Source organism: Triturus cristatus, chromosome 11 (assembly GCF_964204655.1).
Source record: "Triturus cristatus chromosome 11, aTriCri1.1, whole genome shotgun sequence".
NCBI lineage: Eukaryota > Metazoa > Chordata > Amphibia > Caudata > Salamandridae > Triturus > Triturus cristatus.
In genome coordinates, this window is record NC_140594.1 from 1,140,950,709 (window position 1) to 1,140,978,407 (window position 27,699).

Consider the following 27,699-nt stretch of genomic DNA (forward strand, 5'->3'; position numbering starts at 1 on the left):
ATTGGAAGCAAAGCAGCGAAGAGAAAGAGAGTGCCTTCCATGAAATGCCCAGGAGAATGATAAGAGCAGAACGAAAAGGCAAGAATGACATTCAAAGCATGCCCAGAAAAACGTGTGATGGTCCCACCAGTCATTTATGCTTATAATTGGGTATCTTTACTTTCAAAGTATGGGGTTGATCCTTTGGCGATCACTCTCTTGTATTTCAGCAGAGACAGATAGTTGAGAAGTCTTTTCTCACATAGCTAGCACAAGCCTGCGCTTTTCCTTGCTGGTAGCGTGGAAATGACAGATTGGTTCTCAGAAGAAAAAACAAGAAATATTATAGCAGAGGATTGTTTCGATCCATCGACCTCTGGGTTATGGGCCCAGCACGCTTCCGCTGCGCCACTCTGCTCCCTTGTAAAAGTGTTCTCTTTATGCAGAGGAGGAGCTTTCAGCGAAGTGGCAAGGGATTGGTGGGTCTCGCTCCTCATTTGCCTAAGCATGCTGTAATGTATGCTGGGTGCAGAAAATCTTCATCTTCTCGTCTCACAGTTAGTCATAACTGAAAGTGCAGACCCTCTTGGGAACTAGCAGTTTCAGGCCTTTACCAAGATAGCAGCTCTCTAACCCTCTCCTCTCTCTTTGATCCTAGCGCTAGCATGCTCAGGATTTGATTTTAACTGGGAGCCAGAGATCTACCCGGTGAGGGCTTGCCCGGTGTGAGGCTTTTGAGCGTTTGGGAGCGTTCGGGACGTGAGGACATTGGACAGCAAATGTTGCCATCTTGAAATATCCAACCTTCCTGCTGTCGTGAGAGACTCTTTCCATGGACATCTGCCTCTTGGAGTCCTCTCAACTTGCTCTCTGATATAACATTTTGTGAGCTGCAGTTACATCCGATGGCTACAAGGTGGCGCTGCATTCAGGTGAGAGAACAAGTGTGCACAAAATCGTTGGGGACTTTTGCCAGATTCATCGGTGGATCTTGCCTACTTTTATTCACATGCTAGATATTGCCTAGAAATGCTTTTTAATATAGAGATGCCACAGTTAGAATGTCTAGTCGGGGTTCAGCCCTTTCATTGTCTACCGCCCGCAACATATTTATTACCAGCACATGTAAGTGGTGACTCTGCTTTTTGGAAAATAGCATCTAATAGGACAATGAATGTAGCAGATGGGGCGATCGAGATGCCTGCCTAAGTATTTCATTTTTTTTTTAATTTAACGTCTGATTAATCTGTTCATGATATTTCCGTTTTGTGACATGTTGCATTAAAACAAATCCTGCTTGGAGAACATATAAAAATTTGCACTGCATTGGCCGGGAATCGAACCCAGGTCAACTGCTTGGGAAGCAGCTATGCTCACCACTATACCACCAACGCCCTATGATGTGGTTGCTCTCGGTTCTAAAGATTACAACCCCGAGTTCAATGACTATCTTGCACCAGTTTCAATGGTGCATTTGGTTTAGATACCAACATGAAAAGCAGTAGAAAGTTTCTTGTAGAGGGTAAGGAACTGGGGATTGAAACCAAGGCCAAATCTGTGCAGAAGAGAAGAAATGGAAAGCAGTAGTACAAATAGTGGAAATGAACATATTTAGGCAGCATTGGAAGCAAAGCAGCGAAGAGAAAGAGAGTGCCTTCCATGAAATGCCCAGGAGAATGATAAGAGCAGAACGAAAAGGCAAGAATGACATTCAAAGCATGCCCAGAAAAACGTGTGATGGTCCCACCAGTCATTTATGCTTATAATTGGGTATCTTTACTTTCAAAGTATGGGGTTGATCCTTTGGCGATCACTCTCTTGTATTTCAGCAGAGACAGATAGTTGAGAAGTCTTTTCTCACATAGCTAGCACAAGCCTGCGCTTTTCCTTGCTGGTAGCGTGGAAATGACAGATTGGTTCTCAGAAGAAAAAACAAGAAATATTATAGCAGAGGATGGTTTCGATCCATCGACCTCTGGGTTATGGGCCCAGCACGCTTCCGCTGCGCCACTCTGCTCCCTTGTAAAAGTGTTCTCTTTATGCAGAGGAGGAGCTTTCAGCGAAGTGGCGAGGGATTGGTGGGTCTCGCTCCTCATTTGCCTAAGCATGCTGCAATGTATGCTGGGTGCAGAAAATCTTCATCTTCTCGTCTCACAGTCAGTCATAACTGAAAGTGCAGACCCTCTTGGGAACTAGCAGTTTCAGGCCTTTACCAAGATAGCAGCTCTCTAACCCTCTCCTCTCTCTTTGATCCTAGCGCTAGCATGCTCAGGATTTGATTTTAACTGGGAGCCAGAGATCTACCCGGTGTGAGGCTTTTGAGCGTTTGGGAGCGTTCGGGACGTGAGGACATTGGACAGGAAATGTTGCCATCTTGAAATATCCAACCTTCCTGCTGTCGTGAGAGGCTCTTTCCATGGACATCTGCCTCTTGGAGTCCTCTCAACTTGCTCTCTGATATAACATTTTGTGAGCTGCAGTTACATCCGATGGCTACAAGGTGGCGCTGCATTCAGGTGAGAGAACAAGTGTGCACAAAATAGTTGGGGACTTTTGCCAGATTCATCGGTGGATCTTGCCTACTTTTATTCACATGCTAGATATTGCCTAGAAATGCTTTTTAATATAGAGATGCTAGAGTTAGAATGTCTGGTCGGGGTTCAGCCCTTTCATTGTCTACCGCCCGCAACATATTTATTACCAGCACATGTGAGTGGTGACTCTGCTTTTTGGAAAATAGCATCTAATAGGACAATGAATGTAGCAGATGGGGCGATCGAGATGCCTGCCTAAGTATTTCATTTTTTTTTTTAATTTAACGTCTGATTAATCTGTTCATGATATTTCCGTTTTGTGACATGTTGCATTAAAACAAATCCTGCTTGGAGAACATATAAAAATTTGCCCTGCATTGGCCGGGAATCGAACCCGGGTCAACTGCTTGGGAAGCAGCTATGCTCACCACTATACCACCAACGCCCTATGATGTGGGTGCTCTCGGTTCTAAAGATTACAACCCCGAGTTCAATGACTATCTTGCACCAGTTTCAATGGTGCATTTGGTTTAGATACCAACATGAAAAGCATTAGAAAGTTTCTTGTAGAGGGTAAGGAACTGGGAATTGAAACCAAGGCCAAATCTGTGCAGAAGAGAAGAAATGGAAAGCAGTAGTACAAATAGTGGAAATGAACATATTTAGGCATCATTGGAAGCAAAGCAGCGAAGAGAAAGAGAGTGCCTTCCATGAAATGCCCAGGAGAATGATAAGAGCAGAACGAAAAGGCAAGAATGACATTCAAAGCATGCCCAGAAAAACGTGTGACGGTCCCACCAGTCATTTATGCTTATAATTGGGTATCTTTACTTTCAAAGTATGGGGTTGATCCTTTGGCGATCAATCTCTTGTATTTCAGCAGAGACAGATAGTTGAGAAGTCTTTTCTCACATAGCTAGCACAAGCCTGCGCTTTTCCTTGCTGGTAGCGTGGAAATGACAGATTGGTCCTCAGAAGAAAAAACAAGAAATATTATAGCAGAGGATGGTTTCGATCCATCAACCTCTGGGTTATGGGCCCAGCACGCTTCCGCTGCGCCACTGTGCTCCCTTGTAAAAGTGTTCTCTTTATGCAGAGGAGGAGCTTTCAGCGAAGTGGCGAGGGATTGGTGGGTCTCGCTCCTCATTTGCCTAAGCATGCTGCAATGTATGCTGGGTGCAGAAAATCTTCATCTTCTCGTCTCACAGTCAGTCATAACTGAAAGTGCAGACCCTCTTGGGAACTAGCAGTTTCAGGCCTTTACCAAGATAGCAGCTCTCTAACCCTCTCCTCTCTCTTTGATCCTAGCGCTAGCATGCTCAGGATTTGATTTTAACTGGGAGCCAGAGATCTACCCGGTGAGGGCTTGCCCGGTGTGAGGCTTTTGAGCGTTTGGGAGCGTTCGAGACGTGAGGACATTGGACAGGAAATGTTGCCATCTTGAAATATCCAACCTTCCTGCTGTCGTGAGAGGCTCTTTCCATGGACATCTGCCTCTTGGAGTCCTCTCAACTTGCTCTCTGATATAACATTTTGTGAGCTGCAGTTACATCCGATGGCTACAAGGTGGCGCTGCATTCAGGTGAGAGAACAAGTGTGCACAAAATCGTTGGGGACTTTTGCCAGATTCATCGGTGGATCTTGCCTACTTTTATTCACATGCTAGATATTGCCTAGAAATGCTTTTTAATATAGAGATGCTAGAGTTAGAATGTCTGGTCGGGGTTCAGCCCTTTCATTGTCTACCGCCCGCAACATATTTATTACCAGCACATGTGAGTGGTGACTCTGCTTTTTGGAAAATAGCATCTAATAGGACAATGAATGTCGCAGATGGGGCGATCGAGATGCCTGCCTAAGTATTTCATTTTTTTTTTAATTTAACGTCTGATTAATCTGTTCATGATATTTCCGTTTTGTGACATGTTGCATTAAAACAAATCCTGCTTGGAGAACATATAAAAATTTGCACTGCATTGGCCGGGAATCGAACCCGGGTCAACTGCTTGGGAAGCAGCTATGCTCACCACTATACCACCAACGCCCTATGATGTGGGTGCTCTCGGTTCTAAAGATTACAACCCCGAGTTCAATGACTATCTTGCACCAGTTTCAATGGTGCATTTGGTTTAGATACCAACATGAAAAGCAGTAGAAAGTTTCTTGTAGAGGGTAAGGAACTGGGGATTGAAACCAAGGCCAAATCTGTGCAGAAGAGAAGAAATGGAAAGCAGTAGTACAAATAGTGGAAATGAACATATTTAGGCAGCATTGGAAGCAAAGCAGCGAAGAGAAAGAGAGTGCCTTCCATGAAATGCCCAGGAGAATGATAAGAGCAGAACGAAAAGCAAGAATGACATTCAAAGCATGCCCAGAAAAACGTGTGACGGTGCAACCAGTCATTTATGCTTATAATTGGGTATCTTTACTTTCAAAGTATGGGGTTGATCCTTTGGCGATCACTCTCTTGTATTTCAGCAGAGACAGATAGTTGAGAAGTCTTTTCTCACATAGCTAGCACAAGCCTGCGCTTTTCCTTGCTGGTAGCGTGGAAATGACAGATTGGTCCTCAGAAGAAAAAACAAGAAATATTATAGCAGAGGATGGTTTCGATCCATCGACCTCTGGGTTATGGGCCCAGCACGCTTCCGCTGCGCCACTCTGCTCCCTTGTAAAAGTGTTCTCTTTATGCAGAGGAGGAGCTTTCAGCGAAGTGGCGAGGGATTGGTGGGTCTCGCTCCTCATTTGCCTAAGCATGCTGCAATGTATGCTGGGTGCAGAAAATCTTCATCTTCTAGTCTCACAGTCAGTCATAACTGAAAGTGCAGACCCTCTTGGGAACTAGCAGTTTCAGGCCTTTACCAAGATAGCAGCTCTCTAACCCTCTCCTCTCTCTTTGATCGTAGCGCTAGCATGCTCAGGATTTGATTTTAACTGGGAGCCAGAGATCTACCCGGTGAGGGCTTGCCCGGTGTGAGGCTTTTGAGCGTTCGGGACGTGAGGACGTGAGGACGTTGGACAGGAAATGTTGCCATCTTGAAATATCCAACCTTCCTGCTGTCGTGAGAGGCTCTTTCCATGGACATCTGCCTCTTGGAGTCCTCTCAACTTGCTCTCTCATATAACATTTTGTGAGCTGCAGTTACATCCGATGGCTACAAGGTGGCGCTGCATTCAGGTGAGAGAACAAGTGTGCACAAAATCGTTGGGGACTTTTGCCAGATTCATCGGTGGATCTTGCCTACTTTTATTCACATGCTAGATATTGCCTAGAATTGCTTTTTAATATAGAGATGTTAGAGTTAGAATGTCTGGTCGGGGTTCAGCCCTTTCATTGTCTACCGCCCGCAACATATTTATTACCAGCACATGTGAGTGGTGACTCTGCTTTTTGGAAAATAGCATCTAATAGGACAATGAATGTAGCAGATGGGGCGATCGAGATGCCTGCCTAAGTATTTCATTTTTTTTTTTATTTAACGTCTGATTAATCTGTTCATGATATTTCCGTTTTGTGACATGTTGCATTAAAACAAATACTGCTTGGAGAACATATAAAAATTTGCACTGCATTGGCCGGGAATCGAACCCGGGTCAACTGCTTGGGAAGCAGCTATGCTCACCACTATACCACCAACGCCCTATGATGTGGGTGCTCTCGGTTCTAAAGATTACAACCCCGAGTTCAATGACTATCTTGCACCAGTTTCAATGGTGCATTTGGTTTAGATACCAACATGAAAAGCAGTAGAAAGTTTCTTGTAGAGGGTAAGGAACTGGGGATTGAAACCAAGGCCAAATCTGTGCAGACGAGAAGAAATGGAAAGCAGTAGTACAAATAGTGGAAATGAACATATTTAGGCAGCATTGGAAGCAAAGCAGCGAAGAGAAAGAGAGTGCATTCCATGAAATGCCCAGGAGAATGATAAGAGCAGAACGAAAAGGCAAGAATGACATTCAAAGCATGCCCAGAAAAACGTGTGACGGTCCCACCAGTCATTTATGCTTATAATTGGGTATCTTTACTTTCAAAGTATGGGGTTGATCCTTTGGCGATCACTCTGTTGTGTTTCAGCAGAGACAGATAGTTGAGAAGTCTTTTCTCACATAGCTAGCACAAGCCTGCGCTTTTACTTGCTGGTAGCGTGGAAATGACAGATTGGTTCTCAGAAGAAAAAACAAGAAATATTATAGCAGAGGATGGTTTCGATCCATCGACCTCTGGGTTGTGGGCCCAGCACGCTTCCGCTGCGCCACTCTGCTCCCTTGTAAAAGTGTTCTCTTTATGCAGAGGAGGAGCTTTCAGCGAAGTGGCGAGGGATTGGTGGGTCTCGCTCCTCATTTGCCTAAGCATGCTGCAATGTATGCTGGGTGCAGAAAATCTTCATCTTCTCGTCTCACAGTCAGTCATAACTGAAAGTGCAGACCCTCTTGGGAACTAGCAGTTTCAGGCCTTTACCAAGATAGCAGCTCTCTAACCCTCTCCTCTCTCTTTGATCCTAGCGCTAGCATGCTCAGGATTTGATTTTAACTGGGAGCCAGAGATCTACCCGGTGAGGGCGAGGCTTTTGAGCGTTTGGGAGCGTTCGGGACGTGAGGACGTTGGAGAGGAAATGTTGCCATCTTGAAATATCCAACCTTCCTGCTGTCATGAGAGGCTCTTTCCATGGACATCTGCCTCTTGGAGTCCTCTCAACTTGCTCTCTGATATAACATTTTGTGAGCTGCAGTTACATCCGATGGCTACAAGGTGGCGCTGCATTCAGGTGAGAGAACAAGTGTGCACAAAATCGTTGGGGACTTTTGCCAGATTCATCGGTGGATCTTGCCTACTTTTATTCACATGCTAGATATTGCCTAGAAATGCTTTTTAATATAGAGATGCTACAGTTAGAATGTCTAGTCGGGGTTCAGCCCTTTCATTGTCTACCACCCGCAACATATTTATTACCAGCACATGTGAGTGGTGACTCTGCTTTTTGGAAAATAGCATCTAATAGGACAATGAATGTAGCAGATGGGGCAATCGAGATGCCTGCCTAAGTATTTCATTTTTTTTTTTATTTAACGTTTGATTAATCTGTTCATGATATTTCCGTTTTGTGACATGTTGCATTAAAACAAATCCTGCTTGGAGAACATATAAAAATTTGCACTGCATTGGCCGGGAATCGAACCCGGGTCAACTGCTTGGGAAGCAGCTATGCTCACCACTATACCACCAACGCCCTATGATGTGGTTGCTCTCGGTTCTAAAGATTACAACCCCGAGTTCAATGACTATCTTGCACCAGTTTCAATGGTGCATTTGGTTTAGATACCAACATGAAAAGCAGTAGAAAGTTTCTTGTAGAGGGTAAGGAACTAGGGATTGAAACCAAGGCCAAATCTGTGCAGAAGAGAAGAAATGGAAAGCAGTAGTACAAATAGTGGAAATGAACATATTTAGGCAGCATTGGAAGCAAAGCAGCAAAGAGAAAGAGAGTGCCTTCCATGAAATGCCCAGGAGAATGATAAGAGCAGAACGAAAAGGCAAGAATGACATTCAAAGCATGCCCAGAAAAACGTGTGACGGTCCCACCAGTCATTTATGCTTATAATTGGGTATCTTTACTTTCAAAGTATGGGGTTGATCCTTTGGCGATCACTCTCTTGTATTTCAGCAGAGACAGATAGTTGAGAAGTCTTTTCTCACATAGCTAGCACAAGCCTGCGCTTTTCCTTGCTGGTAGCGTGGAAATGACAGATTGGTTCTCAGAAGAAAAAACAAGAAATATTATAGCAGAGGATGGTTTCGATCCATCGACCTCTGGGTTATGGGCCCAGCACGCTTCCGCTGCGCCACTCTGCTCCCTTGTAAAAGTGTTCTCTTTATGCAGAGGAGGAGCTTTCAGCGAAGTGGCGAGGGATTGGTGGGTCTCGCTCCTCATTTGCCTAAGCATGCTGCAATGTATGCTGGGTGCAGAAAATCTTCATCTTCTCGTCTCACAGTCAGTCATAACTGAAAGTGCAGACCCTCTTGGGAACTAGCAGTTTCAGGCCTTTACCAAGATAGCAGCTCTCTAACCCTCTCCTCTCTCTTTGATCCTAGCGCTAGCATGCTCAGGATTTGATTTTAACTGGGAGCCAGAGATCTACCCGGTGAGGGCTTGCCCGGTGTGAGGCTTTTGAGCGTTTGGGAGCGTTCGGGACGTGAGGACATTGGACAGGAAATGTTGCCATCTTGAAATATCCAACCTTCCTGCTGTCGTGAGAGGCTCTTTCCATGGACATCTGCCTCTTGGAGTCCTCTCAACTTGCTCTCTGATATAACATTTTGTGAGCTGCAGTTACATCCGATGGCTACAAGGTGGCGCTGCATTCAGGTGAGAGAACAAGTGTGCACAAAATCGTTGGGGACTTTTGCCAGATTCATCGGTGGATCTTGCCTACTTTTATTCACATGCTAGATATTGCCTAGAAATGCTTTTTAATATAGAGATGCTAGAGTTAGAATGTCTGGTCGGGGTTCAGCCCTTTCATTGTCTACCGCCCGCAACATATTTATTACCAGCACATGTGAGTGGTGACTCTGCTTTTTGGAAAATAGCATCTAATAGGACAATGAATGTCGCAGATGGGGCGATCGAGATGCCTGCCTAAGTATTTCATTTTTTTTTTAATTTAACGTCTGATTAATCTGTTCATGATATTTCCGTTTTGTGACATGTTGCATTAAAACAAATCCTGCTTGGAGAACATATAAAAATTTGCACTGCATTGGCCGGGAATCGAACGCGGGTCAACTGCTTGGGAAGCAGCTATGCTCACCACTATACCACCAACGCCCTATGATGTGGTTGCTCTCGGTTCTAAAGATTACAACCCCGAGTTCAATGACTATCTTGCACCAGTTTCAATGGTGCATTTGGTTTAGATACCAACATGAAAAGCGGTAGAAAGTTTCTTGTAGAGGGTAAGGAACTGGGAATTGAAACCAAGGCCAAATCTGTGCAGAAGAGAAGAAATGGAAAGCAGTAGTACAAATAGTGGAAATGAACATATTTAGGCAGCATTGGAAGCAAAGCAGCGAAGAGAAAGAGAGTGCCTTCCATGAAATGCCCAGGAGAATGATAAGAGCAGAACGAAAAGGCAAGAATGACATTCAAAGCATGCCCAGAAAAACGTGTGACGGTCCCACCAGTCATTTATGCTTATAATTGGGTATCTTTACTTTCAAAGTATGGGGTTGATCCTTTGGCGATCACTCTCTTGTATTTCAGCAGAGACAGATAGTTGAGAAGTCTTTTCTCACATAGCTAGCACAAGCCTGCGCTTTTCCTTGCTGGTAGCGTGGAAATGACAGATTGGTCCTCAGAAGAAAAAACAAGAAATATTATAGCAGAGGATGGTTTTGATCCATCGACCTCTGGGTTATGGGCCCAGCACGCTGCCGCTGTGCCACTCTGCTCCCTTGTAAAAGTGTTCTCTTTATGCAGAGGAGGAGCTTTCAGCGAAGTGGCGAGGGATTGGTGGGTCTCGCTCCTCATTTGCCTAAGCATGCTGCAATGTATGCTGGGTGCAGAAAATCTTCATCTTCTCGTCTCACAGTTAGTCATAACTGAAAGTGCAGACCCTCTTGGGAACTAGCAGTTTCAGGCCTTTACCAAGATAGCAGCTCTCTAACCCTCTCCTCTCTCTTTGATCCTAGCGCTAGCATGCTCAGGATTTGATTTTAACTGGGAGCCAGAGATCTACCCGGTGAGGGCTTGCCCGGTGTGAGGCGTTTGGGAGCGTTCGGGACGTGAGGACATTGGACAGGAAATGTTGCCATCTTGAAATATCCAACCTTCCTGCTGTCGTGAGAGGCTCTTTCCATGGACATCTGCCTCTTGGAGTCCTCTCAACTTGCTCTCTGATATAACATTTTGTGAGCTGCAGTTACATCCGATGGCTACAAGGTGGCGCTGCATTCAGGTGAGAGAACAAGTGTGCACAAAATCGTTGGGGACTTTTGCCAGATTCATCGGTGGATCTTGCCTACTTTTATTCACATGCTAGATATTGCCTAGAAATGCTTTTTAGTATAGAGATGCTAGAGTTAGAATGTCTGGTCGGGGTTCAGCCCTTTCATTGTCTACCGCCCGCAACATATTTATTACCAGCACATGTGAGTGGTGACTCTGCTTTTTGGAAAATAGCATCTAATAGGACAATGAATGTAGCAGATGGGGCGATCGAGATGCCTGCCTAAGTATTTCATTTTTTTTTTAATTTAACGTCTGATTAATCTGTTCATGATATTTCCGTTTTGTGACATGTTACATTAAAACAAATCCTGCTTGGAGAACATATAAAAATTTGCACTGCATTGGCCGGGAATCGAACCCGGGTCAACTGCTTGGGAAGCAGCTATGCTCACCACTATACCACCAACGCCCTATGATGTTGGTGCTCTCGGTTCTAAAGATTACAACCCCGAGTTCAATGACTATCTTGCACCAGTTTCAATGGTGCATTTGGTTTAGATACCAACATGAAAAGCAGTAGAAAGTTTCTTGTAGAGGGTAAGGAACTGGGGATTGAAACCAAGGCCAAATCTGTGCAGACGAGAAGAAATGGAAAGCAGTAGTACAAATAGTGGAAATGAACATATTTAGGCAGCATTGGAAGCAAAGCAGCGAAGAGAAAGAGAGTGCCTTCCATGAAATGCCCAGGAGAATGATAAGAGCAGAACGAAAAGGCAAGAATGACATTCAAAGCATGCCCAGAAAAACGTGTGACGGTCCCACCAGTCATTTATGCTTATAATTGGGTATCTTTACTTTCAAAGTATGGGGTTGATCCTTTGGCGATCACTCTGTTGTGTTTCAGCAGAGACAGATAGTTGAGAAGTCTTTTCTCACATAGCTAGCACAAGCCTGCGCTTTTCCTTGCTGGTAGCGTGGAAATGACAGATTGGTTCTCAGAAGAAAAAACAAGAAATATTATAGCAGAGGATGGTTTCGATCCATCGACCTCTGGGTTATGGGCCCAGCACGCTTCCGCTGCGCCACTCTGCTCCCTTGTAAAAGTGTTCTCTTTATGCAGAGGAGGAGCTTTCAGCGAAGTGGCGAGGGATTGGTGGGTCTCGCTCCTCATTTGCCTAAGCATGCTGCAATGTATGCTGGGTGCAGAAAATCTTCATCTTCTCGTCTCACAGTCAGTCATAACTGAAAGTGCAGACCCTCTTGGGAACTAGCAGTTTCAGGCCTTTACCAACATAGCAGCTCTCTAACCCTCTCCTCTCTCTTTGATCCTAGCGCTAGCATGCTCAGGATTTGATTTTAACTGGGAGCCAGAGATCTACCCGGTGAGGGCGAGGCTTTTGAGCGTTTGGGAGCGTTCGGGACGTGAGGACGTTGGAGAGGAAATGTTGCCATCTTGAAATATCCAACCTTCCTGCTGTCATGAGAGGCTCTTTCCATGGACATCTGCCTCTTGGAGTCCTCTCAACTTGCTCTCTGATATAACATTTTGTGAGCTGCAGTGACATCCGATGGCTACAAGGTGGCGCTGCATTCAGGTGAGAGAACAAGTGTGCACAAAATTGTTGGGGACTTTTGCCAGATTCATCGGTGGATCTTGCCTACTTTTATTCACATGCTAGATATTGCCTAGAAATGCTTTTTAATATAGAGATGCTACAGTTAGAATGTCTAGTCGGGGTTCAGCCCTTTCATTGTCTACCGCCCGCAACATATTTATTACCAGCACATGTGAGTGGTGACTCTGCTTTTTGGAAAATAGCATCTAATAGGACAATGAATGTAGCAGATGGGGCGATCGAGATGCCTGCCTAAGTATTTCATTTTTTTTTTAATTTAACGTCTGATTAATCTGTTCATGATATTTCCGTTTTGTGACATGTTGCATTAAAACAAATCCTGCTTGGAGAACATATACAAATTTGCACTGCATTGGCCAGGAATCAAACCCGGGTCAACTGCTTGGGAAGCAGCTATGCTCACCACTATACCACCAACGCCCTATGATGTGGGTGCTCTCGGTTCTAAAGATTACAACCCCGAGTTCAATGACTATCTTGCACCAGTTTCAATGGTGCATTTGGTTTAGATACCAACATGAAAAGCAGTAGAAAGTTTCTTGTAGAGGGTAAGGAACTGGGGATTGAAACCAAGGCCAAATCTGTGCAGAAGAGAAGAAATGGAAAGCAGTAGTACAAATAGTGGAAATGAACATATTTAGGCAGCATTGGAAGCAAAGCAGCGAAGAGAAAGAGAGTGCCTTCCATGAAATGCCCAGGAGAATGATAAGAGCAGAACGAAAAGGCAAGAATGACATTCAAAGCATGCCCAGAAAAACGTGTGACGGTCCCACCAGTCATTTATGCTTATAATTGGGTATCTTTACTTTCAAAGTATGGGGTTGATCCTTTGGCGATCACTTTCTTGTATTTCAGCAGAGACAGATAGTTGAGAAGTCTTTTCTCACATAGCTAGCACAAGCCTGCGCTTTTCCTTGCTGGTAGCGTGGAAATGAAAGATTGGTTCTCAGAAGAAAAAACAAGAAATAATATAGCAGAGGATGGTTTCGATCCATCGACCTCTGGGTTATGGGCCCAGCACGCTTCCGCTGCGCCACTCTGCTCCCTTGTAAAAGTGTTCTCTTTATGCAGAGGAGGAGCTTTCAGCGAAGTGGCGAGGGATTGGTGGGTCTCGCTCCTCATTTGCCTAAGCATGCTGCAATGTATGCTGGGTGCAGAAAATCTTCATCTTCTCGTCTCACAGTCAGTCATAACTGAAAGTGCAGACCCTCTTGGGAACTAGCAGTTTCAGGCCTTTACCAAGATAGCAGCTCTCTAACCCTCTCCTCTCTCTTTGATCCTAGCGCTAGCATGCTCAGGATTTGATTTTAACTGGGAGCCAGAGATCTACCCGGTGAGGGCTTGCCCGGTGTGAGGCTTTTGAGCGTTTGGGAGCGTTCGGGACGTGAGGACATTGGACAGGAAATGTTGCCATCTTGAAATATCCAACCTTCCTGCTGTCGTGAGAGGCTCTTTCCATGGACATCTGCCTCTTGGAGTCCTCTCAACTTGCTCTCTGATATAACATTTTGTGAGCTGCAGTTACATCCGATGGCTACAAGGTGGCGCTGCATTCAGGTGAGAGAACAAGTGTGCACAAAATCGTTGGGGACTTTTGCCAGATTCATCGGTGGATCTTGCCTACTTTTATTCACATGCTAGATATTGCCTAGAAATGCTTTTTAATATAGAGATGCTAGAGTTAGAATGTCTGGTCGGGGTTCAGCCCTTTCATTGTCTACCGCCCGCAACATATTTATTACCAGCACATGTGAGTGGTGACTCTGCTTTTTGGAAAATAGCATCTAATAGGACAATGAATGTCGCAGATGGGGCGATCGAGATGCCTGCCTAAGTATTTCATTTTTTTTTTAATTTAACGTCTGATTAATCTGTTCATGATATTTCCGTTTTGTGACATGTTACATTAAAACAAATCCTGCTTGGAGAACATATAAATATTTGCACTGCATTGGCCGGGAATCGAACCCGGGTCAACTGCTTGGGAAGCAGCTATGCTCACCACTATACCACCAACACCCTATGATGTGCTTGCTCTCGGTTCTAAAGATTACAACCCCGAGTTCAATGACTATCTTGCACCAGTTTCAATGGTGCATTTGGTTTAGATACCAACATGAAAAGCAGTAGAAAGTTTCTTGTAGAGGGTAAGGAACTGGGGATTGAAACCAAGGCCAAATCTGTGCAGAAGAGAAGAAATGGAAAGCAGTAGTACAAATAGTGGAAATGAACATATTTAGGCAGCTTTGGAAGCAAAGCAGCGAAGAGAAAGAGAGTGCCTTCCATGAAATGCCCAGGAGAATGATAAGAGCAGAACGAAAAGGCAAGAATGACATTCAAAGCATGCCCAGAAAAACGTGTGACGGTCCCACCAGTCATTTATGCTTATAATTGGGTATCTTTACTTTCAAAGTATGGGGTTGATCCTTTGGCGATCACTCTCTTGTATTTCAGCAGAGACAGATAGTTGAGAAGTCTTTTCTCACATAGCTAGCACAAGCCTGCGCTTTTCCTTGCTGGTAGCGTGGAAATGACAGATTGGTCCTCAGAAGAAAAAACAAGAAATATTATAGCAGAGGATGGTTTCGATCCATCGACCTCTGGGTTATGGGCCCAGCACGCTTCCTCTGCGCCACTCTGCTCCCTTGTAAAAGTGTTCTCTTTATGCAGAGGAGGAGCTTTCAGCGAAGTGGCGAGGGATTGGTGGGTCTCGCTCCTCATTTGCCTAAGCATGCTGCAATGTATGCTGGGTGCAGAAAATCTTCATCTTCTCGTCTCACAGTTAGTCATAACTGAAAGTGCAGACCCTCTTGGGAACTAGCAGTTTCAGGCCTTTACCAAGATAGCAGCTCTCTAACCCTCTCCTCTCTCTTTGATCCTAGCGCTAGCATGCTCAGGATTTGATTTTAACTGGGAGCCAGAGATCTACCCGGTGAGGGCTTGCCCGGTGTGAGGCTTTTGAGCGTTTGGGAGCGTTCGGGACGTGAGGACATTGGACAGGAAATGTTGCCATCTTGAAATATCCAACCTTCCTGCTGTCGTGAGAGGCTCTTTCCATGGACATCTGCCTCTTGGAGTCCTCTCAACTTGCTCTCTGATATAACATTTTGTGAGCTGCAGTTACATCCGATGGCTACAAGGTGGCGCTGCATTCAGGTGAGAGAACAAGTGTGCACAAAATCGTTGGGGACTTTTGCCAGATTCATCGGTGGATCTTGCCTACTTTTATTCACATGCTAGATATTGCCTAGAAATGCTTTTTAATATAGAGATGCTAGAGTTAGAATGTCTGGTCGGGGTTCAGCCCTTTCATTGTCTACCGCCCGCAACATATTTATTACCAGCACATGTGAGTGGTGACTCTGCTTTTTGGAAAATAGCATCTAATAGGACAATGAATGTAGCAGATGGGGCGATCGAGATGCCTGCCTAAGTATTTCATTTTTTTTTTAATTTAACGTCTGATTAATCTGTTCATGATATTTCCGTTTTGTGACATGTTGCATTAAAACAAATCCTGCTTGGAGAACATATAAAAATTTGCACTGCATTGGCCGGGAATCGAACCCGGGTCAACTGCTTGGGAAGCAGCTATGCTCACCACTATACCACCAACGCCCTATGATGTGGGTGCTCTCGGTTCTAAAGATTACAACCCCGAGTTCAATGACTTTCTTGCACCAGTTTCAATGGTGCATTTGGTTTAGATACCAACATGAAAAGCAGTAGAAAGTTTCTTGTAGAGGGTAAGGAACTGGGGATTGAAACCAAGGCCAAATCTGTGCAGACGAGAAGAAATGGAAAGCAGTAGTACAAATAGTGGAAATGAACATATTTAGGCAGCATTGGAAGCAAAGCAGCGAAGAGAAAGAGAGTGCCTTCCATGAAATGCCCAGGAGAATGATAAGAGCAGAACGAAAAGGCAAGAATGACATTCAAAGCATGCCCAGAAAAACGTGTGACGGTCCCACCAGTCATTTATGCTTATAATTGGGTATCTTCACTTTCAAAGTATGGGGTTGATCCTTTGGCGATCACTCTGTTGTGTTTCAGCAGAGACAGATAGTTGAGAAGTCTTTTCTCACATAGCTAGCACAAGCCTGCGCTTTTCCTTGCTGGTAGCGTGGAAATGACAAATTGGTTCTCAGAAGAAAAAACAAGAAATATTATAGCAGAGGATGGTTTCGATCCATCGACCTCTGGGTTATGGGCCCAGCACGCTTCCGCTGCGCCACTCTGCTCCCTTGTAAAAGTGTTCTCTTTATGCAGAGGAGGAGCTTTCAGCGAAGTGGCGAGGGATTGGTGGGTCTCGCTCCTCATTTGCCTAAGCATGCTGCAATGTATGCTGGGTGCAGAAAATCTTCATCTTCTCGTCTCACAGTCAGTCATAACTGAAAGTGCAGACCCTCTTGGGAACTAGCAGTTTCAGGCCTTTACCAAGATAGCAGCTCTCTAACCCTCTCCTCTCTCTTTGATCCTAGCGCTAGCATGCTCAGGATTTGATTTTAACTGGGAGCCAGAGATCTACCCGGTGAGGGCGAGGCTTTTGAGCGTTTGGGAGCGTTCGGGACGTGAGGACGTTGGATAGGAAATGTTGCCATCTTGAAATATCCAACCTTCCTGCTGTCATGAGAGGCTCTTTCCATGGACATCTGCCTCTTGGAGTCCTCTCAATTTGCTCTCTGATATAACATTTTGTGAGCTGCAGTTACATCCGATGGCTACAAGGTGGCGCTGCATTCAGGTGAGAGAACAAGTGTGCACAAAATCGTTGGGGACTTTTGCCAGATTCATCGGTGGATCTTGCCTACTTTTATTCACATGCTAGATATTGCCTAGAAATGCTTTTTAATATAGAGATGCTACAGTTAGAATGTCTAGTCGGGGTTCAGCCCTTTCATTGTCTACCGCCCGCAACATATTTATTACCAGCACATGTAAGTGGTGACTCTGCTTTTTGGAAAATAGCATCTAATAGGACAATGAATGTAGCAGATGGGGCGATCGAGATGCCTGCCTAAGTATTTCATTTTTTTTTTAATTTAACGTCTGATTAATCTGTTCATGATATTTCCGTTTTGTGACATGTTGCATTAAAACAAATCCTGCTTGGAGAACATATAAAAATTTGCACTGCATTGGCCGGGAATCGAACCCGGGTCAACTGCTTGGGAAGCAGCTATGCTCACCACTATACCACCAACGCCCTATGATGTGGTTGCTCTCGGTTCTAAAGATTACAACCCCGAGTTCAATGACTATCTTGCACCAGTTTCAATGGTGCATTTGGTTTAGATACCAACATGAAAAGCAGTAGAAAGTTTCTTGTAGAGGGTAAGGAACTGGGGATTGAAACCAAGGCCAAATCTGTGCAGAAGAGAAGAAATGGAAAGCAGTAGTACAAATAGTGGAAATGAACATATTTAGGCATCATTGGAAGCAAAGCAGCGAAGAGAAAGAGAGTGCCTTCCATGAAATGCCCAGGAGAATGATAAGAGCAGAACGAAAAGGCAAGAATGACATTCAAAGCATGCCCAGAAAAACGTGTGATGGTCCCACCAGTCATTTATGCTTATAATTGGGTATCTTTACTTTCAAAGTATGGGGTTGATCCTTTGGCGATCACTCTCTTGTATTTCAGCAGAGACAGATAGTTGAGAAGTCTTTTCTCACATAGCTAGCACAAGCCTTCGCTTTTCCTTGCTGGTAGCGTGGAAATGACAGATTGGTTCTCAGAAGAAAAAACAAGAAATATTATAGCAGAGGATGGTTTCGATCCATCGACCTCTGGGTTATGGGCCCAGCACGCTTCCGCTGCGCCACTCTGCTCCCTTGTAAAAGTGTTCTCTTTATGCAGAGGAGGAGCTTTCAGCGAAGTGGCAAGGGATTGGTGGGTCTCGCTCCTCATTTGCCTAAGCATGCTGCAATGTATGCTGGGTGCAGAAAATCTTCATCTTCTCGTCTCACAGTTAGTCATAACTGAAAGTGCAGACCCTCTTGGGAACTAGCAGTTTCAGGCCTTTACCAAGATAGCAGCTCTCTAACCCTCTCCTCTCTCTTTGATCCTAGCGCTAGCATGCTCAGGATTTGATTTTAACTGGGAGCCAGAGATCTACCCGGTGAGGGCTTGCCCGGTGTGAGGCTTTTGAGCGTTTGGGAGCGTTCGGGACGTGAGGACATTGGACAGCAAATGTTGCCATCTTGAAATATCCAACCTTCCTGCTGTCGTGAGAGGCTCTTTCCATGGACATCTGCCTCTTGGAGTCCTCTCAACTTGCTCTCTGATATAACATTTTGTGAGCTGCAGTTACATCCGATGGCTACAAGGTGGCGCTGCATTCAGGTGAGAGAACAAGTGTGCACAAAATCGTTGGGGACTTTTGCCAGATTCATCGGTGGATCTTGCCTACTTTTATTCACATGCTAGATATTGCCTAGAAATGCTTTTTAATATAGAGATGCTACAGTTAGAATGTCTAGTCGGGGTTCAGCCCTTTCATTGTCTACCGCCCGCAACATATTTATTACCAGCACATGTAAGTGGTGACTCTGCTTTTTGGAAAATAGCATCTAATAGGACAATGAATGTAGCAGATGGGGCGATCGAGATGCCTGCCTAAGTATTTCATTTTTTTTTTAATTTAACGTCTGATTAATCTGTTCATGATATTTCCGTTTTGTGACATGTTGCATTAAAACAAATCCTGCTTGGAGAACATATAAAAATTTGCACTGCATTGGCCGGGAATCGAACCCGGGTCAACTGCTTGGGAAGCAGCTATGCTCACCACTATACCACCAACGCCCTATGATGTGGTTGCTCTCGGTTCTAAAGATTACAACCCCGAGTTCAATGACTATCTTGCACCAGTTTCAATGGTGCATTTGGTTTAGATACCAACATGAAAAGCAGTAGAAAGTTTCTTGTAGAGGGTAAGGAACTGGGGATTGAAACCAAGGCCAAATCTGTGCAGAAGAGAAGAAATGGAAAGCAGTAGTACAAATAGTGGAAATGAACATATTTAGGCAGCATTGGAAGCAAAGCAGCGAAGAGAAAGAGAGTGCCTTCCATGAAATGCCCAGGAGAATGATAAGAGCAGAACGAAAAGGCAAGAATGACATTCAAAGCATGCCCAGAAAAACGTGTGATGGTCCCACCAGTCATTTATGCTTATAATTGGGTATCTTTACTTTCAAAGTATGGGGTTGATCCTTTGGCGATCACTCTCTTGTATTTCAGCAGAGACAGATAGTTGAGAAGTCTTTTCTCACATAGCTAGCACAAGCCTGCGCTTTTCCTTGCTGGTAGCGTGGAAATGACAGATTGGTTCTCAGAAGAAAAAACAAGAAATATTATAGCAGCGGATGGTTTCGATCCATCGACCTCTGGGTTATGGGCCCAGCACGCTTCCGCTGCGCCACTCTGCTCCCTTGTAAAAGTGTTCTCTTTATGCAGAGGAGGAGCTTTCAGCGAAGTGGCGAGGGATTGGTGGGTCTCGCTCCTCATTTGCCTAAGCATGCTGCAATGTATGCTGGGTGCAGAAAATCTTCATCTTCTCGTCTCACAGTCAGTCATAACTGAAAGTGCAGACCCTCTTGGGAACTAGCAGTTTCAGGCCTTTACCAAGATAGCAGCTCTCTAACCCTCTCCTCTCTCTTTGATCCTAGCGCTAGCATGCTCAGGATTTGATTTTAACTGGGAGCCAGAGATCTACCCGGTGAGGGCTTGCCCGGTGTGAGGCTTTTGAGCGTTTGGGAGCGTTCGGGACGTGAGGACATTGGACAGGAAATGTTGCCATCTTGAAATATCCAACCTTCCTGCTGTCGTGAGAGGCTCTTTCCATGGACATCTGCCTCTTGGAGTCCTCTCAACTTGCTCTCTGATATAACATTTTGTGAGCTGCAGTTACATCCGATGGCTACAAGGTGGCGCTGCATTCAGGTGAGAGAACAAGTGTGCACAAAATCGTTGGGGACTTTTGCCAGATTCATCGGTGGATCTTGCCTACTTTTATTCACATGCTAGATATTGCCTAGAAATGCTTTTTAATATAGAGATGCTAGAGTTAGAATGTCTGGTCGGGGTTCAGCCCTTTCATTGTCTACCGCCCGCAACATATTTATTACCAGCACATGTGAGTGGTGACTCTGCTTTTTGGAAAATAGCATCTAATAGGACAATGAATGTCGCAGATGGGGCGATCGAGATGCCTGCCTAAGTATTTCATTTTTTTTTTAATTTAACGTCTGATTAATCTGTTCATGATATTTCCGTTTTGTGACATGTTGCATTAAAACAAATCCTGCTTGGAGAACATATAAAAATTTGCACTGCATTGGCCGGGAATCGAACCCGGGTCAACTGCTTGGGAAGCAGCTATGCTCACCACTATACCACCAACGCCCTATGATGTGGGTGCTCTCGGTTCTAAAGATTACAACCCCGAGTTCAATGACTATCTTGCACCAGTTTCAATGGTGCATTTGGTTTAGATACCAACATGAAAAGCAGTAGAAAGTTTCTTGTAGAGGGTAAGGAACTGGGGATTGAAACCAAGGCCAAATCTGTGCAGAAGAGAAGAAATGGAAAGCAGTAGTACAAATAGTGGAAATGAACATATTTAGGCAGCATTGGAAGCAAAGCAGCGAAGAGAAAGAGAGTGCCTTCCATGAAATGCCCAGGAGAATGATAAGAGCAGAACGAAAAGCAAGAATGACATTCAAAGCATGCCCAGAAAAACGTGTGACGGTGCAACCAGTCATTTATGCTTATAATTGGGTATCTTTACTTTCAAAGTATGGGGTTGATCCTTTGGCGATCACTCTCTTGTATTTCAGCAGAGACAGATAATTGAGAAGTCTTTTCTCACATAGCTAGCACAAGCCTGCGCTTTTCCTTGCTGGTAGCGTGGAAATGACAGATTGGTCCTCAGAAGAAAAAACAAGAAATATTATAGCAGAGGATGGTTTCGATCCATCGACCTCTGGGTTATGGGCCCAGCACGCTTCCGCTGCGCCACTCTGCTCCCTTGTAAAAGTGTTCTCTTTATGCAGAGGAGGAGCTTTCAGCGAAGTGGCGAGGGATTGGTGGGTCTCGCTCCTCATTTGCCTAAGCATGCTGCAATGTATGCTGGGTGCAGAAAATCTTCATCTTCTAGTCTCACAGTCAGTCATAACTGAAAGTGCAGACCCTCTTGGGAACTAGCAGTTTCAGGCCTTTACCAAGATAGCAGCTCTCTAACCCTCTCCTCTCTCTTTGATCGTAGCGCTAGCATGCTCAGGATTTGATTTTAACTGGGAGCCAGAGATCTACCCGGTGAGGGCGAGGCTTTTGAGCGTTTGGGAGCGTTCGGGACGTGAGGACGTTGGAGAGGAAATGTTGCCATCTTGAAATATCCAACCTTCCTGCTGTCATGAGAGGCTCTTCCATGGACATCTGCCTCTTGGAGTCCTCTCAACTTGCTCTCTGATATAACATTTTGTGAGCTGCAGTTACATCCGATGGCTACAAGGTGGCGCTGCATTCAGGTGAGAGAACAAGTGTGCACAAAATCGTTGGGGACTTTTGCCAGATTCATCGGTGGATCTTGCCTACTTTTATTCACATGCTAGATATTGCCTAGAAATGCTTTTTAATATAGAGATGCTACAGTTAGAATGTCTAGTCGGGGTTCAGCCCTTTCATTGTCTACCGCCCGCAACATATTTATTACCAGCACATGTAAGTGGTGACTCTGCTTTTTGGAAAATAGCATCTAATAGGACAATGAATGTAGCAGATGGGGCGATCGAGATGCCTGCCTAAGTATTTCATTTTTTTTTTAATTTAACGTCTGATTAATCTGTTCATGATATTTCCGTTTTGTGACATGTTGCATTAAAACAAATCCTGCTTGGAGAACATATAAAAATTTGCACTGCATTGGCCGGGAATCGAACCCGGGTCAACTGCTTGGGAAGCAGCTATGCTCACCACTATACCACCAACGCCCTATGATGTGGTTGCTCTCGGTTCTAAAGATTACAACCCCGAGTTCAATGACTATCTTGCACCAGTTTCAATGGTGCATTTGGTTTAGATACCAACATGAAAAGCAGTAGAAAGTTTCTTGTAGAGGGTAAGGAACTGGGGATTGAAACCAAGGCCAAATCTGTGCAGAAGAGAAGAAATGGAAAGCAGTAGTACAAATAGTGGAAATGAACATATTTAGGCATCATTGGAAGCAAAGCAGCGAAGAGAAAGAGAGTGCCTTCCATGAAATGCCCAGGAGAATGATAAGAGCAGAACGAAAAGGCAAGAATGACATTCAAAGCATGCCCAGAAAAACGTGTGATGGTCCCACCAGTCATTTATGCTTATAATTGGGTATCTTTACTTTCAAAGTATGGGGTTGATCCTTTGGCGATCACTCTCTTGTATTTCAGCAGAGACAGATAGTTGAGAAGTCTTTTCTCACATAGCTAGCACAAGCCTTCGCTTTTCCTTGCTGGTAGCGTGGAAATGACAGATTGGTTCTCAGAAGAAAAAACAAGAAATATTATAGCAGAGGATGGTTTCGATCCATCGACCTCTGGGTTATGGGCCCAGCACGCTTCCGCTGCGCCACTCTGCTCCCTTGTAAAAGTGTTCTCTTTATGCAGAGGAGGAGCTTTCAGCGAAGTGGCAAGGGATTGGTGGGTCTCGCTCCTCATTTGCCTAAGCATGCTGCAATGTATGCTGGGTGCAGAAAATCTTCATCTTCTCGTCTCACAGTTAGTCATAACTGAAAGTGCAGACCCTCTTGGGAACTAGCAGTTTCAGGCCTTTACCAAGATAGCAGCTCTCTAACCCTCTCCTCTCTCTTTGATCCTAGCGCTAGCATGCTCAGGATTTGATTTTAACTGGGAGCCAGAGATCTACCCGGTGAGGGCTTGCCCGGTGTGAGGCTTTTGAGCGTTTGGGAGCGTTCGGGACGTGAGGACATTGGACAGCAAATGTTGCCATCTTGAAATATCCAACCTTCCTGCTGTCGTGAGAGGCTCTTTCCATGGACATCTGCCTCTTGGAGTCCTCTCAACTTGCTCTCTGATATAACATTTTGTGAGCTGCAGTTACATCCGATGGCTACAAGGTGGCGCTGCATTCAGGTGAGAGAACAAGTGTGCACAAAATCGTTGGGGACTTTTGCCAGATTCATCGGTGGATCTTGCCTACTTTTATTCACATGCTAGATATTGCCTAGAAATGCTTTTTAATATAGAGATGCTACAGTTAGAATGTCTAGTCGGGGTTCAGCCCTTTCATTGTCTACCGCCCGCAACATATTTATTACCAGCACATGTAAGTGGTGACTCTGCTTTTTGGAAAATAGCATCTAATAGGACAATGAATGTAGCAGATGGGGCGATCGAGATGCCTGCCTAAGTATTTCATTTTTTTTTTAATTTAACGTCTGATTAATCTGTTCATGATATTTCCGTTTTGTGACATGTTGCATTAAAACAAATCCTGCTTGGAGAACATATAAAAATTTGCACTGCATTGGCCGGGAATCGAACCCGGGTCAACTGCTTGGGAAGCAGCTATGCTCACCACTATACCACCAACGCCCTATGATGTGGTTGCTCTCGGTTCTAAAGATTACAACCCCGAGTTCAATGACTATCTTGCACCAGTTTCAATGGTGCATTTGGTTTAGATACCAACATGAAAAGCAGTAGAAAGTTTCTTGTAGAGGGTAAGGAACTGGGGATTGAAACCAAGGCCAAATCTGTGCAGAAGAGAAGAAATGGAAAGCAGTAGTACAAATAGTGGAAATGAACATATTTAGGCAGCATTGGAAGCAAAGCAGCGAAGAGAAAGAGAGTGCCTTCCATGAAATGCCCAGGAGAATGATAAGAGCAGAACGAAAAGGCAAGAATGACATTCAAAGCATGCCCAGAAAAACGTGTGATGGTCCCACCAGTCATTTATGCTTATAATTGGGTATCTTTACTTTCAAAGTATGGGGTTGATCCTTTGGCGATCACTCTCTTGTATTTCAGCAGAGACAGATAGTTGAGAAGTCTTTTCTCACATAGCTAGCACAAGCCTGCGCTTTTCCTTGCTGGTAGCGTGGAAATGACAGATTGGTTCTCAGAAGAAAAAACAAGAAATATTATAGCAGCGGATGGTTTCGATCCATCGACCTCTGGGTTATGGGCCCAGCACGCTTCCGCTGCGCCACTCTGCTCCCTTGTAAAAGTGTTCTCTTTATGCAGAGGAGGAGCTTTCAGCGAAGTGGCGAGGGATTGGTGGGTCTCGCTCCTCATTTGCCTAAGCATGCTGCAATGTATGCTGGGTGCAGAAAATCTTCATCTTCTCGTCTCACAGTCAGTCATAACTGAAAGTGCAGACCCTCTTGGGAACTAGCAGTTTCAGGCCTTTACCAAGATAGCAGCTCTCTAACCCTCTCCTCTCTCTTTGATCCTAGCGCTAGCATGCTCAGGATTTGATTTTAACTGGGAGCCAGAGATCTACCCGGTGAGGGCTTGCCCGGTGTGAGGCTTTTGAGCGTTTGGGAGCGTTCGGGACGTGAGGACATTGGACAGGAAATGTTGCCATCTTGAAATATCCAACCTTCCTGCTGTCGTGAGAGGCTCTTTCCATGGACATCTGCCTCTTGGAGTCCTCTCAACTTGCTCTCTGATATAACATTTTGTGAGCTGCAGTTACATCCGATGGCTACAAGGTGGCGCTGCATTCAGGTGAGAGAACAAGTGTGCACAAAATCGTTGGGGACTTTTGCCAGATTCATCGGTGGATCTTGCCTACTTTTATTCACATGCTAGATATTGCCTAGAAATGCTTTTTAATATAGAGATGCTAGAGTTAGAATGTCTGGTCGGGGTTCAGCCCTTTCATTGTCTACCGCCCGCAACATATTTATTACCAGCACATGTGAGTGGTGACTCTGCTTTTTGGAAAATAGCATCTAATAGGACAATGAATGTCGCAGATGGGGCGATCGAGATGCCTGCCTAAGTATTTCATTTTTTTTTTAATTTAACGTCTGATTAATCTGTTCATGATATTTCCGTTTTGTGACATGTTGCATTAAAACAAATCCTGCTTGGAGAACATATAAAAATTTGCACTGCATTGGCCGGGAATCGAACCCGGGTCAACTGCTTGGGAAGCAGCTATGCTCACCACTATACCACCAACGCCCTATGATGTGGGTGCTCTCGGTTCTAAAGATTACAACCCCGAGTTCAATGACTATCTTGCACCAGTTTCAATGGTGCATTTGGTTTAGATACCAACATGAAAAGCAGTAGAAAGTTTCTTGTAGAGGGTAAGGAACTGGGGATTGAAACCAAGGCCAAATCTGTGCAGAAGAGAAGAAATGGAAAGCAGTAGTACAAATAGTGGAAATGAACATATTTAGGCAGCATTGGAAGCAAAGCAGCGAAGAGAAAGAGAGTGCCTTCCATGAAATGCCCAGGAGAATGATAAGAGCAGAACGAAAAGCAAGAATGACATTCAAAGCATGCCCAGAAAAACGTGTGACGGTGCAACCAGTCATTTATGCTTATAATTGGGTATCTTTACTTTCAAAGTATGGGGTTGATCCTTTGGCGATCACTCTCTTGTATTTCAGCAGAGACAGATAATTGAGAAGTCTTTTCTCACATAGCTAGCACAAGCCTGCGCTTTTCCTTGCTGGTAGCGTGGAAATGACAGATTGGTCCTCAGAAGAAAAAACAAGAAATATTATAGCAGAGGATGGTTTCGATCCATCGACCTCTGGGTTATGGGCCCAGCACGCTTCCGCTGCGCCACTCTGCTCCCTTGTAAAAGTGTTCTCTTTATGCAGAGGAGGAGCTTTCAGCGAAGTGGCGAGGGATTGGTGGGTCTCGCTCCTCATTTGCCTAAGCATGCTGCAATGTATGCTGGGTGCAGAAAATCTTCATCTTCTAGTCTCACAGTCAGTCATAACTGAAAGTGCAGACCCTCTTGGGAACTAGCAGTTTCAGGCCTTTACCAAGATAGCAGCTCTCTAACCCTCTCCTCTCTCTTTGATCGTAGCGCTAGCATGCTCAGGATTTGATTTTAACTGGGAGCCAGAGATCTACCCGGTGAGGGCGAGGCTTTTGAGCGTTTGGGAGCGTTCGGGACGTGAGGACGTTGGAGAGGAAATGTTGCCATCTTGAAATATCCAACCTTCCTGCTGTCATGAGAGGCTCTTTCCATGGACATCTGCCTCTTGGAGTCCTCTCAACTTGCTCTCTGATATAACATTTTGTGAGCTGCAGTTACATCCGATGGCTACAAGGTGGCGCTGCATTCAGGTGAGAGAACAAGTGTGCACAAAATCGTTGGGGACTTTTGCCAGATTCATCGGTGGATCTTGCCTACTTTTATTCACATGCTAGATATTGCCTAGAAATGCTTTTTAATATAGAGATGCTACAGTTAGAATGTCTAGTCGGGGTTCAGCCCTTTCATTGTCTACCGCCCGCAACATATTTATTACCAGCACATGTAAGTGGTGACTCTGCTTTTTGGAAAATAGCATCTAATAGGACAATGAATGTAGCAGATGGGGCGATCGAGATGCCTGCCTAAGTATTTCATTTTTTTTTTAATTTAACGTCTGATTAATCTGTTCATGATATTTCCGTTTTGTGACATGTTGCATTAAAACAAATCCTGCTTGGAGAACATATAAAAATTTGCACTGCATTGGCCGGGAATCGAACCCGGGTCAACTGCTTGGGAAGCAGCTATGCTCACCACTATACCACCAACGCCCTATGATGTGGTTGCTCTCGGTTCTAAAGATTACAACCCCGAGTTCAATGACTATCTTGCACCAGTTTCAATGGTGCATTTGGTTTAGATACCAACATGAAAAGCAGTAGAAAGTTTCTTGTAGAGGGTAAGGAACTGGGGATTGAAACCAAGGCCAAATCTGTGCAGAAGAGAAGAAATGGAAAGCAGTAGTACAAATAGTGGAAATGAACATATTTAGGCAGCATTGGAAGCAAAGCAGCGAAGAGAAAGAGAGTGCCTTCCATGAAATGCCCAGGAGAATGATAAGAGCAGAACGAAAAGGCAAGAATGACATTCAAAGCATGCCCAGAAAAACGTGTGATGGTCCCACCAGTCATTTATGCTTATAATTGGGTATCTTTACTTTCAAAGTATGGGGTTGATCCTTTGGCGATCACTCTCTTGTATTTCAGCAGAGACAGATAGTTGAGAAGTCTTTTCTCACATAGCTAGCACAAGCCTGCGCTTTTCCTTGCTGGTAGCGTGGAAATGACAGATTGGTTCTCAGAAGAAAAAACAAGAAATATTATAGCAGCGGATGGTTTCGATCCATCGACCTCTGGGTTATGGGCCCAGCACGCTTCCGCTGCGCCACTCTGCTCCCTTGTAAAAGTGTTCTCTTTATGCAGAGGAGGAGCTTTCAGCGAAGTGGCGAGGGATTGGTGGGTCTCGCTCCTCATTTGCCTAAGCATGCTGCAATGTATGCTGGGTGCAGAAAATCTTCATCTTCTCGTCTCACAGTCAGTCATAACTGAAAGTGCAGACCCTCTTGGGAACTAGCAGTTTCAGGCCTTTACCAAGAT

The 27,699-nt window shown here is 44.7% G+C and overlaps 15 non-coding genes across 15 annotated transcripts; all 15 read right to left on the reverse strand.

Annotated features, from left to right (window-relative positions):
• Nucleotides 1-1,301: 1,301 nt before the first annotated feature.
• On the reverse strand, nt 1,302-1,373 carry TRNAG-CCC (transfer RNA glycine (anticodon CCC)). The gene has a single exon. It is a non-coding gene; the product is annotated as a tRNA-Gly (tRNA).
• A 1,513-nt stretch (nt 1,374-2,886) lies between these two features.
• On the reverse strand, nt 2,887-2,958 carry TRNAG-CCC (transfer RNA glycine (anticodon CCC)). The gene has a single exon. It is a non-coding gene; the product is annotated as a tRNA-Gly (tRNA).
• Nucleotides 2,959-4,485: 1,527 nt separating this feature from the next.
• On the reverse strand, nt 4,486-4,557 carry TRNAG-CCC (transfer RNA glycine (anticodon CCC)). Its single transcript has one exon. It is a non-coding gene; the product is annotated as a tRNA-Gly (tRNA).
• Nucleotides 4,558-6,081: 1,524 nt separating this feature from the next.
• On the reverse strand, nt 6,082-6,153 carry TRNAG-CCC (transfer RNA glycine (anticodon CCC)). Its single transcript has one exon. It is a non-coding gene; the product is annotated as a tRNA-Gly (tRNA).
• A 1,516-nt stretch (nt 6,154-7,669) lies between these two features.
• On the reverse strand, nt 7,670-7,741 carry TRNAG-CCC (transfer RNA glycine (anticodon CCC)). The gene has a single exon. It is a non-coding gene; the product is annotated as a tRNA-Gly (tRNA).
• Nucleotides 7,742-10,859: 3,118 nt separating this feature from the next.
• On the reverse strand, nt 10,860-10,931 carry TRNAG-CCC (transfer RNA glycine (anticodon CCC)). Its single transcript has one exon. It is a non-coding gene; the product is annotated as a tRNA-Gly (tRNA).
• Nucleotides 10,932-14,046: 3,115 nt separating this feature from the next.
• TRNAG-CCC (transfer RNA glycine (anticodon CCC)) lies at nt 14,047-14,118 on the reverse strand. The gene has a single exon. It is a non-coding gene; the product is annotated as a tRNA-Gly (tRNA).
• Nucleotides 14,119-15,645: 1,527 nt separating this feature from the next.
• On the reverse strand, nt 15,646-15,717 carry TRNAG-CCC (transfer RNA glycine (anticodon CCC)). The gene has a single exon. It is a non-coding gene; the product is annotated as a tRNA-Gly (tRNA).
• A 1,516-nt stretch (nt 15,718-17,233) lies between these two features.
• On the reverse strand, nt 17,234-17,305 carry TRNAG-CCC (transfer RNA glycine (anticodon CCC)). The gene has a single exon. It is a non-coding gene; the product is annotated as a tRNA-Gly (tRNA).
• Nucleotides 17,306-18,832: 1,527 nt separating this feature from the next.
• On the reverse strand, nt 18,833-18,904 carry TRNAG-CCC (transfer RNA glycine (anticodon CCC)). Its single transcript has one exon. It is a non-coding gene; the product is annotated as a tRNA-Gly (tRNA).
• Nucleotides 18,905-20,431: 1,527 nt separating this feature from the next.
• On the reverse strand, nt 20,432-20,503 carry TRNAG-CCC (transfer RNA glycine (anticodon CCC)). The gene has a single exon. It is a non-coding gene; the product is annotated as a tRNA-Gly (tRNA).
• Nucleotides 20,504-22,017: 1,514 nt separating this feature from the next.
• TRNAG-CCC (transfer RNA glycine (anticodon CCC)) lies at nt 22,018-22,089 on the reverse strand. Its single transcript has one exon. It is a non-coding gene; the product is annotated as a tRNA-Gly (tRNA).
• A 1,527-nt stretch (nt 22,090-23,616) lies between these two features.
• TRNAG-CCC (transfer RNA glycine (anticodon CCC)) lies at nt 23,617-23,688 on the reverse strand. Its single transcript has one exon. It is a non-coding gene; the product is annotated as a tRNA-Gly (tRNA).
• Nucleotides 23,689-25,215: 1,527 nt separating this feature from the next.
• Nucleotides 25,216-25,287, reverse strand: TRNAG-CCC (transfer RNA glycine (anticodon CCC)). The gene has a single exon. It is a non-coding gene; the product is annotated as a tRNA-Gly (tRNA).
• Nucleotides 25,288-26,802: 1,515 nt separating this feature from the next.
• Nucleotides 26,803-26,874, reverse strand: TRNAG-CCC (transfer RNA glycine (anticodon CCC)). Its single transcript has one exon. It is a non-coding gene; the product is annotated as a tRNA-Gly (tRNA).
• Nucleotides 26,875-27,699: the final 825 nt, after the last annotated feature.